Here is a 27,564-nt window from a genome sequence, read left to right as displayed (position 1 = left end):
GGCTGGAAACCAAGGTCGCTGGATCCCAAAACCAAGCTGCTGCTTTTGAAGTGCTTGCTGTGTGGCCTTCTACTAGGTCACTGAGCTCTGAGCAGCTTCTGCCTGGGCCAGGGTGCAGTCAGGGTAGGTCCTCTGTTGTCTGGACTCATATTCTTCCCTTCTGCATATCCAGTCCCAACCAGGGGTCGTTTGGATAGATTTCTAAGAGAAGATGTGTAGATATCAGCAGAGGAAGCTGGTTCGCCACTCCCCAGTTCTAGCTGCACTGGTATTATTTCATGTCATGTCCCAAAGGCACTGCTCTCCTTCCTACCTCAGGACATTTGCACATGTCTGGAGCAGCCACTCCCACCTCATAGTCCCCGCTTGCACATTCCAGCTTTAAAATCACTTTGTCTTGTTCTTTGTTCTCAGGATGCATCATTTTTTCCTGCACAGTGTTTATTAGCACATGGAGCACATGCTTCTTGCTCGTTTCCTGCTTTAGACTAGGAGCTTAGCAGAGATGAAACCCAGGCCTTTTGTCATTACTGTGACCCCAGAGCATTTCAAGGACCTGGAGTATAGAAAGTGCTTCTGCCATTTCTCCTTAAGCTCTAAATTATAACCCTGGAAAAGCTTTGCAGGTGTAAAAGCTTTGTAGGTGTAAATGAAAGTAAACACCTTTGCACAAGGAACATACCCTTGAATGTTTGTCTATGCAGCTCCCAACAGGACAGTGAGAGGGGAATGCAATGCCAACAGCAGACAAGGGGAATGGATGACATTTTGGGAGATGAAAAGCAGATGGATGAGAGGACAGTGACTTTGAAGGCAGGGATAGGGATTGGGGAGCAGGACTTCACGGTCCCTGGGTCAGCAGGGAGACCAGTAGGGACACAACTGTGACTGTGGCTGAGGACCTGGGGACACTGGTTCAGAGTTGTATAAGAGGCATCACCATTCTCTTGTGGCCCTAGGTGACAGCATGGCCCCTCCCTGAGAGGAGGCTTGAGTTCCCACTGCAGGGACATCAGGGACACTGAGGTCACAGGATGGGACATGAGGATGAGCTGCAGGAAGGGATAAATGGGAAGACAGCTAAGTGCCCCAACCACAAGGAAGAGGATGCAAGGCTCCTATGAGTTGGGGCACTGGCTGGAGCAACTGCCCCACTCAGCAGCTTGCTCTTCGAGAGGCCAACCTGTAAGATATTTACTTGGATAAACAACTCTTCTGAAGGGAAGGGGGCGGGTCTAGGGTCTCTGCAGGAAGAAGTCAAACTGCACCTCCAGCCCAGCTGACCCAGTGGGGTGTGCCCTGCGTGGGCAGCACTCTTCTGTTTCATCACTGACAGGCCTGTCCCAGGAGGGAATGATGTTATGGGGTAGCTCTACACCCTGGGCAGGTCCTGGGGGGCTAGCAGCTGAGCTCCTGCTGATCCACCCTGCAGCTCAACAGTAGTTCTTCCTGGAAGGGGACTTGGGGTACAGAGCTCTGTGTATAGCAGAACTGCCTGAGAGGTGAGGCCCACACAAACAACATCCAGGAATTCCCAGGGAAAGGCCCACTTGCAAACCACCCCTACCCAGAGAATGGCTAAGCAGAGGCTGGGGCAGATCCTAGAAAGAAACAAGCTCAAGGGGCCATCAGATCCTGGAAGAAGTTCCTAATATAAACACAGGAACAGTGAAGGGGAAAAATAAACCACTAAAAGGAAAAGAAACACAACATCAGTAACAACTTATAAGCTTGTTGGAAGGACAGAACAAAGTCTATCCAAAAGATGAAAAAGGACACTGGAGATTGAAAATGTTATCACAGCCAAACATCCAGTGGAAGGGTTAAAAGATAAAAGCAAAGAAATCATCCAGAAATTGCCCTATTCAAACAAAATCAGAGATGGAGAATAGCAAAGAAAAGATAAATGGAGAGATTCTGGGAGCCCCAATGTCCAAGTAATAGAAATCTTACATAAAGAGATTATAGAAAGTGGGAAGAGAGAAATTACCACGGAAATCACACAAGAATGTCTAGAAGTCAAGGAGGCACACTTCCAGGCGGGACAGCCCCCAAGTACCCAGCATGAGGGTGTGGAGTCAGGGTGGTGGTCAGGCCACTGCACGATGGCAGTCAGGACACTGCAGAGAGAAACCCAAAACCACCAGAGGAAACCCACAGGATCCCAAAGAGCAGGGAAGCCAAATGGGTGCACTCGCAGTGGGAAGCAGATCTCTCAATGGAGGGCTGCTTGCAGAACCAGAGGAACCCCAGGACCCAAGCAAGCACCATCAGCGAGAGTAAATGGCTTAATCACAGCCCCTGGAGGTCATGCCACCCTCCAAAACAAATGTGAGTAGAGAAGGAGCAGGAACCCAGGAAGTGGAACCCCAGCGGGAGACTAGTAGCAATAGCTGTGGAGGGCGAGAGATGTTGGGTGATGCTGGACAGGCTATGGTGGGGGCAGTGGTAAGGCCAGAGCTAACGGCTAGGCTTTTGAGCCTCAAAGGGTTGGGGAGAGTGTGCAGTTCTGCTGAGGATTCACAGGGATCAGACATGTCTAGCAGAAAGCAGAGGCGTGAAAGGAGAAGGGCAGGCATGTACGTGTCCAGGTACATCACAGCCCTGCTGACAGGAATTGTAGCTGTGTACCCACAGGACACCATGGCTCCAGCTCTAAAAAATACATACCCAGAATACTGATTTAGCCAAAGATGTGATGGCCATGCAGGGAGCTGGGGCAGGAAGACATGTAGGCATGAGCATGCTCACTGGCATCACAAAGCTGCTGTTGTACTTCACTCCCCCAGGAGCTCCTCTCAGCACAGCCATGACCTTTGTCATAGGCACACATGACCCTCCAGGCCCACATCTCAGGAGAAGCTACCTTGTGGCCGGGGGGGAGGGGATGGGGTGGGAAGCCCTCAGCATCAAGCAAGATAGGAGGCTGTCCTCTGTTCCTGTGCTACACACCATTCTCACTGTGCTGATGAAGGGTGTGGGGCATGTGTGGCCAGCCGGCTACAGCTGGGCTCTCGCCCCTCAGATGGTGGGGAAGAGGCCACAGTAGACTGGAGGTCCCAGGGTAGGTGACTGGAATTGTTACCAAGAGCAGCTGGTTGCTGACAGACCAGGCCCCGCCCCTCTGAGGTGGGTAAATGCCATGGTGGGGGTGCTGGGAAGAGGGGTGAAGAGACAGACCAGGTGGTGGGCATGAGAGGAGTCTGGAGTGGCAGGGGTCGAGCTCCTGAAGCCACTATCTGGGAACTGGAAACAGTGTTTGAAATTTTCCTTTGGGGACAGAGTCATTTTTCTTCCAGAACAGTGAATAAAACACACTTAGCCAATGCTGGGATTTTCTGGCTTTAAAGAAACAACAAAAAGAACTAATATTTCACCATTGGAAAGAATGGCCCTCTGAGCTCTGGTTGAGTCAGGTAGTTATTTCAAAGTGGTGCTGCTGGGCCACTCCAAGGACGCTCATGTGCCAGGCCAGGAGGGAGCTGCAGGATGGGGTCCCAGGTGCCAGGGGGGCTGGAGCATTTCTCACTCCCTGAAGAGCCCAGACAGCTGGTGACCAGCTCTGCTTGGTCCAGGAAGGCAGTCTAAGCACCTTGCACTGCAACCTCTGCCACATCTGCAGGTGACACTGGCTCCTGTGTCATCCTGGGCACCACACCTCTGCAGCCTGGGGGTCTGGGCTCAACCAGGGCTCAACCCTGGGGGTCCGGGCTCAACTCAAACAAAGCAGGTCCACACAAAGGGGTACACGGAAGTGGGATGGCAACAGTAGTAGAAGCCACTGCACACCTCCTTTGATGCTCACAACGCTCATTCTATGTGGTCTGATTTCTCAGCATGTATGCAAGGAGGCTGGACAGGACCCTGTTCCTAGGAGGGGACATCGAGGCTCTGGAGAGGAATGGCTGGCTTCTCCTCCCTCCCCCCAATGGCTACAAGTACTCAGACCAAGGCTGGTCTGTCTCTGCAGGAGCTCAAGGGTCAGGGAAGATGGTGTGGCTCCCCCAGGACATCAGTGCCTATAGCTCCAATAACAGCCTCTTGGCTGTTGAAGACAAGAAGGTCTCTTGTCTTCCCCAGGTCTAGGAGGGCAAAATCAGAACCAAGCCTAAGATTTGGACATGCAGATAAGAGTGAAAGCAAGGGTGGCTGTAGGCTGGGCACCTAAGGGACATGTAGTTTTCTGTCATGGACAGGCCCTGGGGCACAGCAGATGTGGGGATCAAGGTCCTGAGTTGGGTCCTATCCTCCTTGATTGGGTTTGAGGTGCCTGTGACAGACCAATTGAAGTGCCTGTTTGGCTGTACAGAGGGCCCTGAGGAAGGACACACAGTGGGGTCATTGATCACATAGCTAGGACTCAAGCCAAGGGGCCACAGAGCAGGCACTTAACATGGGTCTGAACAAGACTGGGCGGGGGGGGGGGACACACAGAATCTTCCCCAGATCTAAAGGGCAGTGGGGACTGAGAGCAGATGTGTTCTGAGTTGGTTCCTGCAGCTGAACAAAGACCAGGGAGGAGATATGGCTCTGCAAGGGGCGTGTTCCCAGGGGTGGCTGGGTGATGCAAAGGCCCAGCCTCAGATGGAAGAAGGCCAGGCAGCCCAGGCACCAGGCTAAGGTGGCGCTGCAAGCGCCTTGGCCCCCTCCTCCACACAAATGAGTCCAGGTCAGGCAGCTGAGGGCCTGGCGGGTGCATGTGTCCCCATGGGAAGCGCTCCAGCACCCCCGGCAGGCGATAGGGAGTGGCGGCTTTGCTCTGGTCCAAAGCTGGGCCCTACTTCTAGGATGAATTATTCATGTCTAGTAACTTCTAAACTATTTCAGTTTTACATTTTTAAATATTTAATAATTAGGCATAAAATATTTATGCAATTTTATTAGCAACTGTGGGAGCGGCACTGCAGGATTGTGGCTGTGGCTTATGTCCTAGTCCTGGCTGCCATTTGGAGGTAGGAGGAGATGAGCTGTGGCTGGACTGATGCCCCAGGCAGCCTCATGTGAGCGCCAAGCCTCTGGGACATCACGCACAGTAGAGCAGAGCCGCCCAGAGGCCGCCTTCCTGTCCCAAATCCAAATTCCAGGAGAGGAGCCTGGGTGGCTGACAGGTTCTGAGGGGGAAGCGGCTGGTCCGCCAGGAATCATGTGTGCCCGAACTAGTCAGTGACTTCACAGTCCCACAACTCCCCGCTCTCCACTCAGCACTCAGGCAGGGAGGTCATTCTAAGGAGGGGTGTATCAGGGTGCCATGGTCTCCACTACCAGCTCCAGTAATAGGCAGACAGGACCCCACTGTCCACTAGGCAGCCTACTAGCCCCTGTGGGGATGGCTTCACTTGAACTGCCTGAAGTCAGAGGGTCTCGGGGACACAGTCTCCATTATGAGCCTATGTTCCCCTGCTGGGCCGGAAATTGCACGTTTTACACAAGAGAGAAGACACTCGCCCTGGAATTATATGTAGATGAGCAGCGCATGTGCCCAGCGCCAGGCTGCCTGGCAGACGCCCGCCCTGGTAAGCGCAATGCCGGCTTTCAAACAGGGGCATCTCTGTGTGATTAACGGCTCACTCTGGCAAGCAGCTTGTCACCTTGCACAAAAATGATCTGAAAAGACACCAGCAATTACAGCCCACCAGATTATGGGGTGGGAGAGTCCCAGGGTGACAGGCGGGCGCTGACATGATATCATATTCTCAAGAAGACTCCCTCCCCCATTGAGAACAGAGCAGCTGAAGCCCCAGAGGATGGCCCATTCCCCAGCTTAACTGGGCACCAGGCTCTCGGTCTGGTGATCCTTTGGGAGCCAAGGACCAGATGAACTTTGCTAGAAGGCCCCAGTCTGCCCCTCACTGGGGCAGTTTACCATCTAACAGATGTCATACAGGCCCAGAGAAGGTCAACATCTGTCCAACACCACTCAGCCAGGGAGCAGCGGCCTTCAAGGTAAGACAGGTCACCCAAAGGACACCTGAGCAACTCCAGCACTGCTGTGAGGAACCACAGTCACCTGTCAGGTGCCAGGCCTCTGCAGAGCTGGTGTCCACCTTGGTGGGAAAGGATGTTCTCAGCAGGCCACTTCTGAACACCTACCAAAAGGTGGAGGAAGCCCTGTATTTGGTACTTTCATGGAGTTGCTACTCAGACTTTATTTACTTCTTTATCTAGTTGGTGGCTTACCACCCATTTCTTCTAATTAAAGCAAACCCCCACACCAGGCAGGGACCTGGGCTCACTGCTTAAGGCTCATCTGTGTGCTGGTTCCAGAGAGTGCTTGTCTTCAGCTCAGCAACTACCATGAGTATCACGCATTTATTTCCATATCACTGATGGAGAAAACGACAGACAGTCAAGCAAACTGCCTGAGGCATGATCTCACATGCATACACAAATGTATGCTCAAATGCCCCCACACATATACTCATATATGCACACACTCACTCTCACACACATGTGTGCGTGCATATATATGCACACACGTTATCATACATGCTCACACGTGCACAGTGCATTCATGCTTTTAGACATGCACACACAATGTTCTCAAACACATGCACACACACTGACATGCACAAAGAAGGCACTCATACATTTACATACATGCATGCTTCCATGCACACATGGTCTCCCACACATGCACTCATGCATGCATACTCTTACATACACACTCACTCTCACAATGCATTCAAACATGCACACTCAGTACTTTTACATGCATATTCACACACACACACCAACTTATACACTCATACATGCTGTGCTTACATATACCCGCTAGAGCCAGAAACTGCCTAGGAGAGAAACACGCAATAGCTATATCACATCAAAATCCCCTTGAGATGCAAAGCAGAAAACACCACTGCTTAACCAAGTTTTCGGCAACTTCTCCGCTGCACACTCCTGCAGAGGGTCTGTTGAGCTGCCTGGGTAGAGGAGGAGGAGGCCTCTGGTCACTGGGCAGGACAGAGATTTCTGATGGAAGAATAACATGGGGCACCTGGCTCAGGGATAGGAGAACCCTGATGGTGACGAGATGATGCAGCTGGGTCACAGCTACTCTGAGGGGTGTCTAGGGCAGGCTATGGGCCTGCCCTACATCCCATACGGGATGTCAGCACCTGCCTGTCATCCTGTGTCTATGTATAATTAATTTCTGACCGTGCCTTACAGAAACCCAATTCCTTAGAAGGTGAACTCCCATTCAGAAGAGGAAAGCCTTTTTAGAGCTCATCTTTTATTGACTGAGTCATTTTCAAGTCAATCTGTCTGCTTTTGGCAAGACAAGAGTTTTAAATCTTCTTTCTCTTTGCCTCCTTTTGAGATGTGGCAGTCTATTAAAGTCTGCTAATGTATGCAGCAAGGTCTAAGGTTTGAAATGTAATGACTTCTTCAGATAGCGGTACATTAAGGAAGAGGACTATAGAATTGGTTCAGCAGTAGGAGCAGTCCACAGAGAGAAGGCTCTGGAAGGAGGGAAGGCCAAGGAATGACAGAGGTGGGGTGTGTGGCAAGTTAGCTTTTTGGGGGACAAGGAAGACAGCCTGAGAGATCCAGAGCTTCCTAGGCAGAGTCAGGCTGGGAGAGTCTCCCTGGAAGAGGGTTCAAAGTTGAGGAAGGAGTTAATAAAAAGCAGTCTGGCTCGGCTTGTAAGAAGGAATGTACCAAACACATACACACCCAGCCTGGAGAGCTGTGGAAGGACTTCACCTTTATGGACAAATAGCAGTGTCATCCTCTGGCCTGGGAAGCCTCAGTGTTCTAAAGGCCAGCATCTTGGGGCTGCTAATCAGAGCACCAGCAACGCTGTTTCTAACTTTCAATTGCCCAGCGTGGCAGGCAAAGCAGGCTCTGTGACAGCCTCTGATAAGAGGACGAAGTTGGGGTTTAGAGGGGTAAAGTAACTTGGACGAAACTGGGGTTCAGACGGGTGAAGTAACTTATCTGAGGACACATACTGGGTGATGGGAGAAGCAAGGCTTAGAATCCAGGTCCTATGAATTCTACTTATGGAGCAGGGAGTAGGGCTCCCTGACAACCAAAGACGTGCACAGCCTATGGCCCCCAGCTCAGATGTCAGAAGGAAATGGCACTGATGCGCTGGGCCCGCTTCATCTCAAGTGTGGTCATAGGAACTCCCTGCCCCATCCACCAGTCTGTACAGCATTCATGCGCCATAGCATGAGCCACCACCTTGCAAATGTGGAGGCAGGTCAGAAGAGGAGGAAGAAATGGCCCACCATTTCCTGGCAGGCATTCCGAGGTCCATCAGAGCCCTCTGTGTGCTGCTACCCACTGCCTATCTAGGGATGCATCTTTTTCCCAGAGTTAGGTGACATGGGCTTTGCCTGACTATTCCAAGGGCAGCTGCTGCTTCCCCTTCCCCAAGTCCTAATGACCTGGTGTAAACCATAGGAAGGAGGTTATTAGACAATTAATAGAAGAGTGACCTAGACACAGACCAGGGAGTGGTGTCCACCTCTGATGCCCAGAATCGTGGATACTTCCTTACAGCAAAAGGACTTTGTGGATGTGAGAATGAAAGAGTTTGAAATGATCCAAGTGAGATGAATAGCCCCAGGGCTGGGGACTTCAGAAACACTGGTCGTCCATTTATTCACACAACAAATATGTGTTGAGAGCGTCCTGTGTGCCAGCAATCATTCTGAGCTTGGAGAACCCAGTGTAGACAAACAAAACTTCCAGCCCCAATAGAAACAGTATCTGACTAGGGAATACTGACAAATGAAATAAATAAGATTTGTATTCCAGGTAAGTCCATGGACAAGAAAGCAGGGTAAGGGTGCGTAGTGAGGGTGGGGCAAGGAGAAGCCCTAAAAATACGGAGAGGTCCTGCTGAGGTGAAGCCTCAGCAGACTCCTGGGAAGTGAGGGAATCAGTGACTACCAAGGAAAAGCACACTGCAGGCAGGAAACAGTGAGTGCAAAGGTCCTAGGGTGGGTACATCCTTGGACTGCTTAAGAAAACTCAAGGAAGAGACTGGCAAGCCAATACAGGAGTACATATGGTAAAGCAATCTCTAGAAGAATAGGGTGGAGGACTCAAGTTGTTATGACTGTAGGATACAGGGTCCTCCCTGGTGGGGCAAATGGTTAAGACTATGAAGCTATCCATAGCCACTACAGCATGAGTTTGATTCCCAGCCAGGAAGGAGACCCACATGGTGCAGCAGACCTCTCCTGTCTTGTCCACTGCTCCCCTCAGCAGCGTATTTTCAGTCAATTGACCTGTTCTGTTCCCTACTCAGTCTCTGGTGAATCCTCTCACCACCCCCCCCACACCTCTGGCCTGTACTCCAGTTCTTATATGCATAAATAAATAAATCTTTAAAAAATTTTTTTAAAAATTTAAAAAAGACTGTAGGATGCAGACACAGGAAAACAGATCAAAGAATAGAAAAAACCCACACCATCAATGGATTTTCCAAAAAATGAGTGAAAGCAATTCAATGAGGGAAAATCTTTTCAGCAAACAGTACTGAACAACTGGATATCCAAGTAGCAACAAATGAATCTTGACTTCTTCTTTATAGCACATACAAAAACTAATTTGATATGAAGCATAGGTCTACATGTAAATGCTTCTAGAAGAAACAGAAGATTGCAATGTTGGGACAAGCAAAGATTTCTTAGGACAAGGCACTAAACATAGAAGAAAAAATAGATTAGACTTCATCAAAATTAAAAACTTTAACTTAGCTAAAGATACCATTAAGAAAATGACTAGAGAAAAACAATCCAATTTAAAAATGGGTAAAAGATTTGTGTAGATGTTTCACCAAGAAGATGCATGAATGGCAAATAATCACATGGAAATGTGCTCAGCATCGTTAGTCATTAAAGAAATGCCGCCACAGTGAGATGTCACTTCACACCCACCAGCATAGCTCTCATCAAAGCGCCCGAGAATAACAATGCCAGGAAGGACATGCTGCAGCAGCAGCAAGCCTCACATGGGGGGATTAGGGGGGTGTAAACTGGTGCAGCCATTTTGGAAAACAACTTGGCAGTTTTTAAAAAATTAAAATATAAATTTACAAATTTACCATCCAACCCAGCAGTTCTACTCCTGCCAAAAAGATATGTAAACCTATGTCCACATAGACTTTCATTCATTCAAATGTTCAGAGAGCACCAGTCACAGCAGCCCAAAGTGGAAACAACCCAACTGTACATCAACTGAGGAAGGGACAGACAACATGTGGTCTACCCACACAAGGGGGTGTTATTCAGTCATACAAAGAAATGAAGTTCTGACACAAGCTACAATACAGATGGACTAATGAACACATACATTAAGTGGAAGTGAGTCACATGGGCCCACGTGGTCTGTGATCCCATCTATATGTAATGTCCAAAAAAGACAAGTCAACAGCACACAGATGAGAGGTCACTGTGAGTGGAAACAGACATGGACTGTAAATGGGCAGCAGGATTCACTTGGGATGATGGAAATGTTCTAAAATTAGATTGCAGTGATGGCTGCATAACATTGTAGATCTACTGAAAATCACAGTACATCTAAGAAGATGGAGAGCTGTTTTTTTTTTTTGTTTGTTTTGTTTTGTTTTTAAACTATTTGAGCAGTTTTAGCTTACAGCAGAACAGAGCTGAAGGAGCAGAGGACTTCCATATACTCCTTGCCCCGACACAGGCATAGCCTCCCCCATGGTCAACATCCACAGTCAGAGTAGGACATTTGATACCACAGATGAACCCACACTGGCACGTCATCACCACCCAGAGCCCACAGGTCACTCTTGGTGTTGTACATTCTACAGATTCGGACAAATGTATGACATGTACATAAATAGCATCATACTGAGTAATTTCACTGCTCTGAAAATTCTCTGAGCTCTGTTTATTCCTCTCCCCATCACCCCCTGTCGCTTGATCATCTGGCCCCCGAATTTCGCCTTTTCTAGAATGTCATATAGTTGGAATCCTTTTTAGATTGGCATTTTTCACATAGTAAAATGCACTTAAGGTTTCTTCATGTCTTTTTATGACTTGATGGCTCATTTCTTTGTAGTACTGAATAATATTCCATTGTCTGGATGGACTAGTTTATCCATTCATCTACTTAAGGGCATCTCAGCAGCTTCCAAGTTCTAGCAATTATGAATCAAGCTGCTATAAACATCTGTGTGCAGGTTTCTGAGTGGACATACATTTTCAGTTCCTTTGGGTTGCTGGATCCCAAGGGTTTGAGTTCACCCACACCTGGTGTCTGCTTGGTGCAAGGCAGGTCAGATCTATACCCACACATCCACTTTCCCACCACTCTTATTAGTCTGTTGGTTTCCAAATGTGCGTTAGAGACCAGTTCTGGAATCTTCTCCTTGGAAAGCATTCCTTCAATTCCCACCTCCATGCTCCATGAGCATTTTTCAATAATCTACAAAAATCACACCTCACAGCAGATGGTAACTTGGGGTCTGTCTCCCCCAGGGGTCTGAGAGTCCTAGGGCAGGGATTTGACTAAATCCACAGGCCCAGACCTCGGTGTTGCAGAGCACAGGGACAGAGAGGGCCACCTGAAGAAGGTATTTACATGGAGCAGGCCTGGCAGAGCCAGGACTCTGGCAGTTGGGAGAATGAGGGGGAGGCAACCCCTTCCTCTGCCTCATCTGCCTGCAAACCCTGTGATTAAATTACATGACTTCTTTACAACTCCAATTAAACACCTAATTGATGGTGTTGCCCTTTATTACCTGACACTAAGAATAAACAAACAGTGTGGAGAGAGAACAGCCTGGGACACACAGTAATTAAAGTGCCAACCAGTTTCCAACAAAGGCGCCTGTCTGGAGGCAGCGGGTGGTAGGCCTGGGATTCTCCTCACCTGGATGGCACCTGGGCCTGGCCTTTAAAACCTGTCAGGGAGAGCATGTGCTGGAGAACCAGCCTTCTTTTCCCCATATTGTTTCCTCCCTATGTACTTCAGGGACACAGTGAGCTCAGAGGTGGCCTCAAGGACAGAGTAGGCTGACAACACAGGTACAAGTGCTCCTGACCTGGGCATCCCAGACTTTGCAGAAGGTGTAGCTGACGAGGGTACTCCCTCATGTTAATGTGCCCACACTCAGAATCTCCAGCCAGCAAGGACTGTGACCAGAAGCACAGGACCCTGTCCAGAAGTATGGCATGTGCACCCCCAGGAATAGGACCACCCACCTACACTTCTCTTTCCCCACCTTGATGCTCTGGGCCCTCTTGCTATCAAGGAGTGGTTGACCCTCATCATGGGGAAGCTGGGTGATGTATACCTGCCAACCAGGAAGAAGGACAGGCAGATCATCCTTGGGGAGAAGAAGTGGGGGTGATCAAGATACCCAGAGAGACCAAGAGGTCTCTTTATAGTAGGACCCTAGGCCCCATAGCAAAGCTAATAGCAGAGTATTTAACAGCTTGTAAAAAGTAGACTCATGGGGATTCTGGTTTGGACAGAGGGTCTAAATGCTTTTCCTCTCCAAACACCACTCTGAAACCTGGAAATAATACCAGAGCAGTCATTGGGGGCTCTGGGAAGTGGGAAGAAGTGGCAAAGCTTGGCACTGGGCACTGGGGTATAGCATGGCAGCAGGGTAACTCTGACCTCACCAACAGGCAAGGTGATAAGCTGGTTCCTGGCCCACCACCTGCAGCAGGCCCCTCCCAGGCCCCCATGAAGGCTGTGCCTCTTGGAATCAGCACCTGCAGAGGGAGCTTCAGTGGCCAGGCAATGTTCTTTTCCTGCAGTTGAGAAGGTGGGTCTCGCACACAAGTCTGTGCCTGGGACCTCACCTTGTGCCCCAGGCCTGGCACTATTCCCCCTTCCTCAGAAGCAGTGAAGCTGAAAATTCACCTACCAAAGTAATTTGTATCTTTAATGCAATTTCAATAAAAAACAAAATCTCAATGGCTTTTTCTTGAACTTGACAAAGTAATTCTAAAATTCATTTAGAATAATAAACAGGTAAAATAATCTTTATGTGAAGGAAAAAAAAAGCAATGCCTTGCTCTATGCCAGATATTAAAACATATTTTAAAGTTATAATTACTAAGCACATGGTACAGGAAGATGAAATAAAGAAACAGAACATATGAATATAGATCCTATTATGTATAAGAATTTAATAAAGATAAGGACACATGATAAATCCAGAGCAAGATAAGGTTATCTGATAAATGGTACTGGGCAACTGTTTAGTGATCTGGGAAAAGATCAATTTAGATCTTGACCTTACACCACATACCAAAATAAGCTCCTAGTAGATTACATCTCTAAATATAAAAACAAGCCAAAAGTCACAGGAGAAAATAAAGTTATTTACCAAAGTTCCAAAGAACTTACTAAGTATAAAATAATGAAATTAGATGAGAGTCCCCCACAAAGTCAGCTTTCTATACAAAATAACCATAAAGAAAAAACAAAAGTTAAGCTTCCATACAAACTTAACTTTGAGAGAGAGAGAGAGAGAGAGAGAGAGAGAGAGAGAGAGAGAGAGAGAGAGAGAGAGAGAGAGAGAGAGAAAGAGAGAGAGAGAAAGAGAAAGAGAAAGAGAAAGAGAAAGAGAGAGGACAGCACTGGCCATAACAAGACCAATTCCTCAAAACTTGCAAGCTAGGCCTCCCTGGTGGTGCAAGGGGTTGGGACATAGCCTATGAAGCTATCCACAGCCACTGCAGCACGAATTCAATCCCCGGCCAGGGAGGAGCCCACATGGCGCAGCAGACCTCTCCTGGCTCCTTTGCTGCTCCCCTCAGCAGTGCATTTCCACCAATCTGCCTTTTCTGTTCCCCACTCTGTCTCTGGTGAATCCTCTAACTACCCCCCACGCCCCAGCCCCGCGCCTCTGGCCTGTGCCCCAGTTCTTGTATGCATGGATGGATAAATCTTTAAAAAAAAAATTGCAAGCTGTTAAGTCACCCAAGATAAAATATTGTAAATAACCTGATATTTACACCTGGGCTGCTGTAGTAGAATACCACAGCCTAGTTCTGGAGGCTGGAAGTCTAAGATCAAGGCATCAACAGAACCAGTGTTTGGTGAGGACCTGCTCCCTGGTTCAGAGACAGCTGTCTTTTTTCCTGTGTCCTTAGATAGCAGAAGACTAAAGGGAGCTCCGTGGGGTCCCTCTTACAAGGGACTAATCCCAATCATGAGGCAATACCCTCATCACCTAATGATGTCCCAAAGGCCCCTCCTCTCCTCACACCACCACAGTAGGCATTAGGCTTTGATGTATGAATAGAAGGGACACAGACATTTAGTTCATAGCGTTGATGGCTGCTGAAAACCTTCCACAACTGAAATCTACAGCCCAGATGGTTGCATCAGGGAATTCTAGAAAATATTTAAAGAATAACACCATTTTCACATAATAACCTCTGGAAAATAAAAGTGGATGGAACACTTTCCTACTCAGCTCATTTATTATGCTGACTCCTAAATCAGTCAGGCACAGTACAAGAAAACTATAGGCCAATATGAACAACACAGAAATACTGATAAAAGGTTAGCAAGTTCAATTCAGCAATGTATAGAAAGGAGAATATGCCATAATCAAGGGAGATTTATTCCAGGAATACAAGATTGGTTCAATATTGAAAAATTTCACAAATAATCTACTACATTGATAGCCTAAGGAAGAAAATGCACATGTTTATATCTATTGATGCAGAAACAGCACTTTGACAAAATTCAACATCCGACATGATTAACCCTAAGAATAAAGGCGAAACAAAGAGTAGAAGGGAGCTTCCTCATTTGATAAAGGGCATCTATAAATAATCTATAGTGAACACCATACTGAATGATAAAAGACTGAACACACTTCCCTGAGATCAGGAATAGGCCAGGATGCCCTCTCCTATCACTCCTGTTCAACAGCATACTGGCATCTTAGCCTTAGCAAAGAAAATGAAACACAGGCATCAGATTCTAAAGGAATTTTTTTTAAAAAACTCTCTATTTACAAATGACATGATTTCAAAGAATAAAAAACAAAAATAGAACAGCAAATCCCATCCAAGACTAATAAGTGAGTTTAGTGAGGTCACAGGATAGAAGGCCTACATGAAAACTGGTTATTTTTCTAGACACAAGCAATGAACAAATGGAAATAGTAAATAAACACTTAAAATGATTCAAAATAAAAATTAAAAAAAAGCAAAACACTTAGGTATATTTCTAAAAAAACATGTATTTGGTGTATATGTGCTAAAAATCACGAAACAGTAATGGAAGAAACCAAAGAAAACCTCCATCAGTGGAGAGGCACACTGCATTTTAGACTGGAAAGAGCCATCACACTGAAGATGTGGAGTCTCCCCAAACTGATCTGTGGATTTAATGGGCAGCCCATAAAAATCTCAGCAGGATTTTTGTAGACAGACAAGCTGAATTTAAAATTATATATAAAAAGGCAATAGAACTAGAATAGCCAAAATGATCTTTAAAAAGCAGCTTAGAGTTGGATGGATGATGCTATCAATTTTAAGACTTATTACCAAGCTCCAGCATGAAGACAGTGCAGTATCAGCGAAGGGCCAGACTCTGAAATCAATGGAACACAAGGGGCGTGTGTGCACAAACAGCCACACAATGGATCATTGATTTGACAAAGGTGCAAAGGAGAATTTTTTTGGCGGGGTTAGTTTCCTCAACAAATGATGTTAGAACAATTCATATGAAAAGAAATACACGAAAACAAAAAACCCTCAATCTAAGTCTTACATTTTATCAAAAATAAACTCAAAATGGATCACAGATGTAACATAAAACTAACATTAGGCAAAGTTCTTAGATCTGAGCTCTATAAAAGAAAAATTGATTATGAGAGTGCATCAAAATTATGAATGTTTGTAAATGCGTTATCAACTGATGACGGGTAACTACAATGTATTATATTTATAAATGGAAGACTATTCCACAATAAAAAAAAAAATCATATGAATGAAACTCAACAACATTATGTGAAATGAAAGAAGCAGAGGAAAAGACTGTACATTGTGTCATTCTATTTATATGAAATATCTAGTGAAAGGAAATTTATAGACAGAAAGCACAGAGTAGTTGTTGCCTGGGGCAAGATTGGGATTTGATTCCAATGAGGCGTGAGTGATCCTTCTGGACTGATGAAAAGATAGTAGAATTGGATTGTAGTGATGGCTGCAGTCCTCTGTATATTTTCTAAAAATCACTGAACTAACTTATGTGAACTTTATGGTGTGTAAATTATATCTCAATAAAGCTAGTAAGTAAAGTGGTGTAGGGTAAGAGAAAAGGTATCAGGCTTTTCTGCCCTCCGGCCATTAGGATAGATGAGGGAACCCTGTGGTCCTGAATGCATGCCTGATGGCAGATACCTGAAGTGGGTACACCTGGGTTGAGAGACTGGGCGGCATCACGGGGATGCCAGAAGCAGCAGAAGCCGAGAAAGAAGCAGAGGAGCAGCAGAAGCCAAGAAGTAGCAGAACAAACAGAAGAGCAGAGAAGCAGAGAGAATGCCAGACAGCCCAGATAGAGTGAGGATTTGCTGGGGGCTGGGAGGACTGGCATCCAGCACCCCAGCCTGCCATGTACCCGGTAAATTTCAATAAAGGACTTCAAAAGCCAAAAAAAAAAAAAAAAAAAAAAAAAATTATGAATGTTTGTTCTGAGAAAGACAGTTAGAAATGAAAGACCCAGTCACAGAGCAGGAGAAAGTGCCAGTTAGAAATCTGACAGAGGACTTAAATTCAGGATGTATCCTGAACTTCTATGGGGCCTCCCTGGTGGTCTAGGGGTTGTCTCAGTGCTATTACTGCTGCAGCCTGAGTTCAATTCCTGGCCAGGGAGCTAACCCACATGGCCCAGCAGACATCTGTCTCTCCCACTGCTCCCCTCAGCAGTGTATCTCAGTCAATCTACCTGTTCTGTTCCCCACTCTGACTCTGGTGAATCCTCTCACCCCCTGTACCTCTGGCCTATACTCCAGTTCTTGTATGCGTAAGTAAATAAAAATAAATCTTTGGAGAAAAAAAATTTGATAACTCCATGCTAAGAAAACTATTCAATCAAAAATCATGGAAAAACTTGGACACTTCGCCAAGTGGACGTGGGATAGCGAATATGCAACAAAAATGTGCTCGCCATTATCAGACACCAGGGAAATGCAATGAAAATGTGATGAAATAGCATGCGTGTGTGCACACACACACCCCCACCCTCCCTCAGAATGACTAAAATACAAAACAATACAGAACGCTTAAGGACGTGAATCACCTGGACGCACACCTTGCTGGCGGGAACACAGAGGTTGGCAGTCACTCGGAAGAGTGCAGCAGGTTCTTCTACCCTTAACTGCATGCTACCACATGGCCCAGTAACCTCACTCTCAGGTACTTAAAGAAATGCACATAATGCTTAAAAACCTGTATAATCAAAGCCTGTACAATCCTTTCTGTCTTCAGTGGTCAGCAGTGTGATAATGGCGTGTCTGACTTGCCCACTGGCTCGGTCCTGAAGCCTCTGCAGTACTTTGCAGATCTGTCCTACGTGTGCGTCATTCAGTTTCCCTCTGGGCCCACGTCCTGCCTGCGACAGTCTGGCCACTTGATCTTTGTGCCTCCTCTGGCTGCCACCATCTTAAATCTTCCAGAAGCTGTTCTCCCCTCTTCCTTCTGGGAAAGAGACACTGGTGCCCAAACCACCAAAGCCAGCATCTGGGTGCTAGGCCCACCAGGGACAGGTGGTGGCACATGCTGGCTGAGTGAAGGGCTTTGCGGTTCCATGGCTGAGTGGCCTGGACTCCAGACAACAGCTTCTGACTCATGGCACCTCCCTCCGTTACAGAGCTGGCAGGCCAGTGTAGGGAGCACCGAGAAGTCCTACCTCCCCAAACAGGAGGCCTCAGTGCAAACCGTTCTTTCTCTGTGCAGCTGCTGAATGAAAGAATCTCTGCCTTAGTGTACAACCAGCCATCCTTGGCACCCAATTTCTAATCAAAGCTGCTCTGTGATACTTAGGGCTGCTCAGTTGGGGTGGGAGCAGCAGATGGCTTCCCACTACCCCAGCTGGGGGCATTTGCAGAGCTTGGGAACCAAGCGGGCAGACTGTACAACTGAACAATCTCAGTGCTTCACAGACCCAAGGGTGCCCTTCCCCCCAGGTCATTAAGGGCTGATTCTGGACGGCCACTGCTCACGGTGACCTCCCGGTTCCCTCCAGCTCTACAATCCTAGAGCACAGACAAATGCTCAGTCTCCAGGCAAATGAAAAGCAGCCAGCTGGGCCCCAAGGCCCTGCTGGTAACCTATCTGGTTACCTTGGCCCCTAGTCCACCTCTCTTCTCTATCTTGCACTGATATGCTGGCTGACCGCATTGTCCTGGGCATCTTGATCTTCTCTCCCTACCTGGATGTTATGTTCCTTGCTGCCCGGACTTGGGGGAGCACAGCCTGGAAAGGGGTTTAGGCATACGTGGGGGGATCAAACTTATTCAACCCCCACCTGGAATACCAGTCCTACTCCACTCCTACTCACCTACAAAAAGCTCATGAAGCTCCTGACCTGGCTTCCTCCCATGCGCTCGTGCTCTTTGCACACTCACTGCATACCCAGGGGCTGCTCTGATTCCTGTGGCTCTCCCTTGCTGAGGTCTGAAGCACAGGGGACACGTTCTGCTGACAGGCCTGGGTCCAGGGCTGCTGATGTGCTCTGCGATCCACACCAGCCCGCTCATCACCTCACATAGGACTAGTCAGAGGCCTCTTTGGGCTGTGAACCCCCTTGGAACACATGGCGATCTACCTGACGCCAGGACCCCAAAGAGGGGCCAGGCCCACTGCTGTGTCCAGCCCTGATTGAGTGCACTGGCTCTGTGCTGCACACTCTGGGCAATGGCCTGTGCCTGCCAGTGTCACCACTAATTCCTGCAACATCAGGGGCTAGGGTGCTCACAGCACAACTGCCACTCCTGCCACTGCAGACTAGAGCCAGCACTCATGAGGTCAATGTACTGCCACCTTACTCATTCTCAATGCCTTCACTGTGCCTCATTTACACAGCAGCAAATGGAGGCCTGGGGTGGCTGCGATGCTGGGGGCCTGGGGGGGACATCAGTGACTCAGTCTGTGGCAGGCAAAACCTATGTGAGGATTTCCACCACCCAGTGACCTACACCGAGAGAGCCCAGCTGGCCCAACAGGCGGCTTCTGGTGCTTGGCCTGCAGTTCGGGAAATGTGCCATCAGGTCGCGCTCTGGTTTACAACCTGAGGCCCTTCTCTCTGGCCCCTACCAAATGACGCTGGTTGAGGTGAGGAGGTGTCTCCTCCTGGAGACACGCCTGGAGAGGTGGCATGGAGCAGAGAGAAAAGTGGAAATACAAGAGGAAGAGCAGAGGTACTCTTGGGAAGCCAAGCACCCCAGACTTTACTGATCTCAGGTCCCTGGAGTGTTGTCCTCCCCTGGGCAGAGCAGATGGGCTCCAGAGAGGGACCTCAGGACCACACATTCTCCCTTCCTCCTCCAGAGACACCTCAGGATCAGCTGCACCCACACAGTCAGAGAGAGACATTTGATCACCATAAAGCATTGCCCTGACAAGATTAGATTATTTTAATATTAATGCATTACCTAATTAAACTGCAATTAATAATCTCTCTGGCCCAGCCTGGTATGGCAGAGGGGTGATTTGAGTTGAATGAGCTAAAGGAGGCTGAGGTTTTAGGATCTAGCCCGGGGCCCATGCTGTTGGTATGCGTACTGAGCTATTCCTCAGACAGGATTCAAAAAACCCATGTGACATCTCCTGGCCCACCATCAGGGTGTAACCACTGTGTTGGATGATCCCACAAACTATTCAGCACCGAGCAGCTCTCAGGTGTGTTGACACTGATCTGGTATGTCCTTCTGTTTAGCAAGGTGATTTCCTGGGAGCCAGGGGACACCTGTGCTGGTGAGTTAGCCTCTATCTTAGCCACCCTGCCTAGCTTTGTGCCTGCCACCATGCAGCTGCTCCAGTGACAGGTCTCGCTCACCCACAGCCACCCCTAGGTCATTCCACAAGCCCAGCAGACAGGAAAGCCTGTCTGCACTACCACATCTTACATGGTCCAGTGCTACGTTTTGACTCCACATGCCTGAGGGCAGAAGTTGCCATTTGCCATCTCTGTTTTGTCCCTGTTCTTTGACCTGGGTCCCAGACCAGAGCAGGCCCAGGAGGCTCAGAGTAAGCCCAAGAGGCTCTGGCAAAAACAAAGGGGGTATGATCAGCAAGCTGCCTGAGTCAGAGGGCAGGTCTGCATCCTGACCTTCTATTTCACCATCTTCCCTGTCCTTCAGGCTCTCTGTTCTCCAGAGACAGGAGCCTCAGGCTGTCTCAGGTCACCTGGATCTTCATGGTTAGTGCCAAGTCTGTCATAGCCTACCCGATGGCTCCTGACCAAAGACAAACATTGTTTCAAGTGGCCTCAGGCAACCAGAGCTCTCTGCTCAGAGACCCCATGGGATGGCCCCTTTCAGGGACTGAGGGGGCAGACCCACCAGTCACATGAACAGAGGATGAACACCATGGCAGCTAAGGCCAGAGTCAAATCTCTCCCAGTGCCTGTTGGGATGCAGTTCCCATGCAGAGAAGAGTTGCTCCCTCTACCTCCTAGAGTCAGCGAGTAACCTAGAGAAGGGAAGTGGCATACAGCCTGGCCTAGAGGTTCTAGGAGCCTATATGGTGCTTGGCAGTCATGGAGTGGCTGTGGAAAGCCCTCTTGGGTTCGCTTCAAAGTCCTCTAGAACTAAAGCTGTGACTACAATAGCAAAGAGTAGGTGCCTAATAAATGACCAAGAAGGTAAACAAACAGAAATCCTTGCCAAGACAGTCACCCACATAACTGGGAGCCCCACACCTACATGGCTTCCTTTCACCCTGTCCTTCAGCTAAGGCCATATAGAAATGCCACCTCCTTCAGGAAGGCTACCCTGCTTGCCACACAACTGGCTCTCTTTCCTGCCATTTCTTTCTGTGTTAGCCTGTGGGCTGACCCTCAAGAAGTTCAATACGTCCTCAGTGATCAACCCTGACAGAGATGTACACACAGTGCTGGGCACAGAAGCTGGGATGCTGGGTGCTCTTTCTTGGCTTAGTAAGTGAGGAACAGAGCAGGCTGGCCCTACCTTCCTCATACTGTTTTGGCTTTGCTAGCCTGTGACTGTGGACCAGACACTTGGGCTTCCAGAGTCCCTGAGAATCAGGCAGAACCCAGGGATAAGTGTGCAGAGAGGGGTGTTAAAAGTGAGCTGGAGGTGGCAAGGGGCCATGGGAGACCAAGGAAGGATAAAGTTACTTCCAAGGTCACAAAAGCAGAGAGGACTTCCTGAAAGAGAAGACCCTTGACAGCTCCTGAAAGAAGGGGTGGAGGTAGGAGAGGAAGTGCTTTGGGCAGGGGACACTAGGCTGGCAACCATGGTTGTCAGGCACCGTGGTGTGGAACACTAAACAGAACAGGGCGCAGGGCTCTCTTTGAGAAGGACCGGAGTCGGGGAGGGTAATGGCTGGGAGAGAGCAGGCGGTGAGGAAGGAAACACTGAGGGCCAGAAACAAGGAGCCAGTGGGATAGACGGGCTGTTCCCACAGAGACACAAGCTCTTGGCTTTAAGGACTAGAGCTCCTGGGACAAGATGCTCCCCACCTTCCTGTTCTGGTTTTTGGCTCTAGATCTCAGCTGTCAGCAGGCGGGCAGCAGAGGCTGGAAAGCGGACATAGTACCGCAGGGCACAGGCTAGCCGGTTCTGTCCAGGGAATTCCAAGTCCAGCTTTACCTCTCTGCTTAATACAGTCCCGCTGAGTACCGGCCAGGACTGTGGCAAAAATGGCCTTCTCTGCCTTCATCTCTATGTGCTTACAGCTGGACAGCCACCACGGCCTGAGAGTTGGGCTGGCTGCTCTCAGTCATACTTGCCTTCACATTTAGGGCCAGGCAGGAGGAGAGCTACCCATTAGAGGTATAGGGCAGCTGGTCTTTGAGATCAAGCAGAGGTGGGCAGTGTCTGAGGGGTGGGCATCTATCTGTGGCTAAAAGGCCCAAAGCCCTCACCTTCAGGATGTGTCTTTGGATACTCCTAGTCAAGTGCCTAGTGCAACTGGGGAGGTCACAGGTCACACAGCTGCCTGGTCTCAGCTGCAGGCACAGAACCCTAGGCACTGAAGACAGCAGAGGAGCTGCAGAGGAAGGAAGGTTTGCTGAGTCATGACTGTGCTGACAACTCTGAGCCGTGCAAGGCAAAAATAAACAAACACGGCCTCCGCAGTGGCAGGCACCTAATCACTGTGCTCAGTCTGTAAGCCAGTGGTCCATTCAGCAAGGCAGCACGGCTGCCATCTGTCTTTCTACCTGGGGCTTAAGAGCATCAGCAAGACATCTAGCTGTTGTAACACGTTCCCTCTAGGGGTGGGGCTGCTGTCTGGCAGAGGGAGTGACCTTGGTGCCAGTGGGCAGCACAGGGTACCTAAGGGGATGGCCAGGTCAACTGGCCTCCTTTCCTTCAGTTTGCTTCATGTACAATGGAACAAGCATGGAGAGGGCCTAATGGAAGGAATGCATAGATTTTCTGGAATGAGAGGTTGGGGGTGAGTATAGGCTACAAAGCCAGGGGGCTTCTCAGAGCTCCCTCGCAACACAGCACAGTTGTGCTGCAGTTTCCAACTGGGCTGTACCCCCTGGGGGTCAAAGAGAGCTGACCCCACCCCAGCTATTCTGCATATTCCTGACCTCCCTTCTGAATCCCCACCTCGACATGGCAATGCCTGGTACTCGGTGCTTCAGGGAGGGAACTGGGGAACCCAACTCCTTTCCTACCCATTACGTTTGGCCAGCAACCAGGTGCGGAGCCTAGCCCAGCACATGCCAGCCTCGGAAGGCCCTTCCATTCACTGGCCAATTTAGCCCATGTGCCTTCTGAACAATACCCACCTCTGTTGTTCTCGTCCTTCCGCATGAGCCCTCCCTGGGTGCCCCCCAGCTTGAACACCTAAGTGGAGAAAGTCTGGTCAGGGAGGATAGAGTCTCTCATGCTCAGGCCCTTTCCTCTGCGGGAACAAAGATATCAACTCTTAGTCAGTTATCTTGGTCTGAATTAGTTTCTCCCGGAGACAGGTCTGCACTGCCACTTCTGAATGTGAGGCCTGTGGCCCCCCCCCCTTAACACACACATCTCCCCATTGCATCCTCCAGATGGCTCATGCTAGAATTCTGCTCACATCCAGACCCAGCCCTGTATGACGGCAGAAATGCTCACCAGAGTAGGCTGCGTGGCAGACTATCGTTACTTCTTACCCAACTTCCTGTTTTCTCTGGAGCTAATAGCTGTCGTGTGTTTGCATTTGCTTCATTTTCTAAGTGCTCATTACTAACTCAGCCGTACTCTTTGTTCCTTGTCTCTGTCAGAGCACCCAAACTTCTCTGTGGGGCAGCAGATACAACATGAGACATGACTTGGACACACAGAACAGGGAGGCTCTGGTGCCAAGCCTCTACAGCGCCGCGCGTGGCATGCAGACACAGAAAGCTTTGGTTACACAGCATTGTAATAATTTCTCCTGGTCTGGAGAAGCCCTAGACTGGCCAGGTCCAGCTGTGTGCTGCTCTTAGCTGCACCTTGGTGCTCCCTGCCCCCACCCCCCCACGCCAGGTGGCAACCCTGCTGTATTCTATGGCTTCTTTCCTGGCTTTCTCCCTTGTTTCACTGGACCACATCCTCAACCAGCTATAGGAGAAAGGAGATACGGTGGCAAGAAGACCTGAACCTGGGAACCGAACCCACTTCCTCCTGCACATGTGATTTAGTCCCAGTGCCACAGGCTGGGCCACAGGTTCCTTGAGAGAGATGGAGGTTGACCCATGGCTCCACTTCCGGCTGCTGCTGAGAAGAATAAGCTCATATGACAGCAGATCTTTTGACAAAGAAAGAGAAATGATCTATTTCTTTACTCTCTGGAAATTTACAGGGTCTTGTTTTTGTCCCCAGGCTCTGAATTTTCAAGGTAGACAGGGGTGTGGGTCCACGGTCACCCACTGACGGGACCTGGGTGTCCACCACAACCTGGAACACCCCTCTGCCCCATTCCATGAGGTGCCGCCTTCATTCCCTTCTGGAGCCCAGAGTATCAGATGCCGGACCTCCGGGCCATTCCTCTTCTCTTCCTCCTGTTCCCCATCTTATGGTCTGTTTGCTCTACTTTCAGATAAACTTTCTCAATTTTATCTCATACAACTTCTATTTAAACACTAACTTGTGATGTTTTTAACTTCCAAAAGTTTCCTTTTTTTTCTGACAGAATTTTTACAATGTCTTGTTCTTGTTTTGTTTGTTAAGATGTCCTTCCTTCTCCCTCTCCACGGTACAACTTTTTGGAGGCTTTCTTCACTCCAATGGTCTGTTCCATCCAAACTGCAGTTTTCTTTTACATGTTTCCTTTACTCCATCTTCCAGCTATCACATGGTCCTGTTCTCACATTATAACCGGAGTGGGTTCCACAAGGCATGAGGAATCTCTGTGAAGGACAAGTCTGTCAACTGTGGGCTCCACCATGGAGTTACTTGGGTGAGCCGTCTAGCAGGCGATCTCCAATACCAGCACTTTTAGGTCTTCCAGGATTTGTCAGTTGCCCAACAGACTGCCTGTCACTGGCCAGGAGGTCACACCCGACTGTGTGTCTTAGAGATGAATGGAAAGGCGGGGGTCGGGGGTGGTTCTCGGCATCTGTCCACTTCATCCTTCCAACTGTTCAGAGTCCTTGTCCTGAGCTGTGTCCTGTCCAGAGTTCTTCCCCACACCGTTTCCAGAGCAGGGGTTCACAAACACAGCGGGCCCCTCGGACTTCTGACCCAGTGGGTCTAAGATGGAGCCTACGAATGTGCATTTCTAATAAGTTCTGCTGCCAGGCCAGAACCATCCTTTGGGGATCACTGCTCCAAGAAAATGCGATTTTATCTCCCATTTAAAATTTTCACTGATGAGATGTAATCACTCTCTGTACAGTTAGCTGGGCGAGGTGTGCCAACACTCTCTGGTGGATATCGGTGACCTCTTCATCCAGCTCCTCTCCATCCCCAGTACTACTTGCTGCCAAGTCTGGGCTTTGGGGAGCTCTGTGGCATGACTCACATAAGTTCTGTTCTGGGCTCTCCTTGCTGCTAGGTTGGAGTTCTGTTTCCTGAGTCTGCTCACCATTTAACTACACTTCCACCAACTTTCCAGATTTCAAAGTTTGCTGGTGTGTTTTCTCTTTGTGTGCTTAATCCTTAAGAAAGACTGAAACAAAGGCCCACACCACTCTTCCTATGATTTTAGGGGGTCTCAGGGAGGAGGCAGAGTAGATGTCTGTGTCCACTGGGCCATGTTTGTAGATGCCATGGCCATGGTCTTCTCCTTGACATCCTTACCTCCAACCAAGGCAGTTGGCCAAGTGGCCATCCCTCCCTCACAGTGAGACCATCGGGCCTGGGCCTATGTTCATGCTTACCTTCCCTGTCCTCCAGGCAGCCTGGAGGCCTGACTTGTTCTCCAAGGTCCCTTTGGAAGCCTCTCAGTGCGCCTTCTCCCTGGGTGTATGGCCCCGGGTGCAGATGTCTTGGGCAGCTGTCACTGTGCCAATTCAGAACACAGCCTATCAGACAGGTGGTGCTCACTGGAAATGACTGACATGTCAGATGAAGGTAAGGGACCCTCTATGAATCCTTTCACAAAATAAAGGTCATTTACAAACATCGCAGCTTTGTATTTTTAGCTTTTAAATTTTGTTGAGGACTTGTAGGTAGATCAGCGCCAGAGCCGGCGGGATGGATAAGTGGGAAGAGCAAGAATTCGGATCTTTGGATCACAGCACTGGAACCAACGTGCAAGAGGCTTTCCTCTCCTGCTCCCTAGAGGAGGGGAGCACACTGGCTGCTTGGCCACAACATCTCCCCCAGATGTAGGGACAGCCCGAGTGGCACTCTCTGTGACAATGTGGGTTTGGCTTCGGAACCCCAGATGTACTTAGTAACTGACACAGCTGTTTGATGGGCACAGGATCTCTCTTCGCTGCCCCCAGAGTGAATGCTCTGGGAAGGCCTGAGTGTGACACTGAGCAGGCCTGAGCAAACACTGTCTGCTTCCAGGATCTTCTCTCTGTACTTGGCTGCTACCCAGCTCCTGCTGAGAAGCGAAAAGTGAGGGGGTAGAGAGAACATGGAGGGGCAAGAGCTCTCTGATTGGTCAGGAGAGCTATTCGGTCCCTGAAGGGCAGGGAGGGAAGGGGCCCCATGCTGTGGCAGCAATGCTCTCTGCTCCACCCCAGGAAAGAGGGTGAGACAGTTCTGTTCAGGCACCACTGATCACACTTCTCATTGTGTCGTGATGCTCTGATTTGTACAACATGGGACAGAATTTAATAATAGTCACAAAGAATCCCGCTTTTGAAAACCTCAGGCAGGCAAGGCTGGGCACGAGGAAAGAAAGGCTATGTGTGCATACATGTACATGATGGCATGCTCATTGTCCACAAGCCCACATGAGATCTTGGGAAAAGCAACCATTTTAGTGATATCAACTACACAAAATATCAAGAGTTCAGGAGAGGCTGGCCAAATCCCACTAACGTCACAGCCCAGAAACCACTGCATGCTCATGGTCATGGGACCCTGTGTCAAGACTGAGAACAATAAAAAGGACCAATGGTGAGCAGTTCTTGTGTGCCTGGTATGTGCCTCTGCTCAAGCCCATGTCCCTAGCAGCATCATCTGTTTTACATTTGCTATCCTGCAGTTTTGAGATGTGAGAGGCACAAAGTTGGGCCCACAACAGGTATAGCTGACCCAGAGTTCCCAACCTCAGACCAGGCCAGCCCAGCACCCTGGGCATGCAGGCACTGAGCTGAGGGTCTTATGCCACCATTCCACCACTGGGGTGGCCATAGTCATTGGGAGCTTTGAGAAAGACTCATTCACATGAGGATAATGGTGAAAGAAGCAGGAAGGGAGGTGCCTGCATCTGAAATGCCCAACAAAGAACAGCAGAGAACCACCTGTCCTGGCTTGGGCCTAGCCAAGGATGAGAAAATGACAGCAGCTACATGTTCCTTCCAGCTCGAATGCTAGCAGGCAAGAGTGTAGCCTTCACAGGGATGAGACAAGTACATGTAGGAGGCAGAAAAGGGCCCCAAATGAATGGCAATGGGAAATGCAAGAAAACAGTAACTTAACCCCCAAATCTTCTAATTCACCAAAGGGAGCGGCAAACAGTCCTCACTAGACAAGAGCTGGGGACACTGGTGCTGTGCTCCAGGATGCTGAGGAAGGACCAGAAGGGGGCCTTTCCTCCAGGCCCCTGGTCCTGAATGGGCAGCTGAGGGATGCCACAGGCATCCCTCTGATCCAGCCTCTGTGGGGCCCCACTGTGTGGTGACTCTGAGAAAAGTAGGTCCAAAAAAGGGTCCCTCTCCTCTGTGTTGAGGGTCACAAGCAGAGTGCATATTCCTAGGCAGGACTAGGTAATTGTAGAACTCTCTAGTGTAGAGTAAATAGACTCCAATGGCCCCTTGGCT

At 49.0% G+C, this 27,564-nt stretch overlaps 1 protein-coding gene across 1 annotated transcript in view; it reads right to left on the bottom strand.

The window, feature by feature from the left end:
• The window catches only part of MAD1L1 (mitotic arrest deficient 1 like 1), a gene marked incomplete at both ends in the record, with an annotated part of 349,706 nt that overhangs the window by 58,991 nt on the left and 263,151 nt on the right, over positions 1 to 27,564 (bottom strand). The window lies entirely within an intron of this gene.

The sequence above is a fragment of the Talpa europaea genome (assembly GCF_964194135.1).
Source record: "Talpa europaea genome assembly, chromosome: 12".
Taxonomy (NCBI): domain Eukaryota; kingdom Metazoa; phylum Chordata; class Mammalia; order Eulipotyphla; family Talpidae; genus Talpa; species Talpa europaea.
The sequence above is the reverse complement of the archived record's forward strand: the minus strand, read 5'-3'. Positions and strand labels throughout refer to the sequence as shown.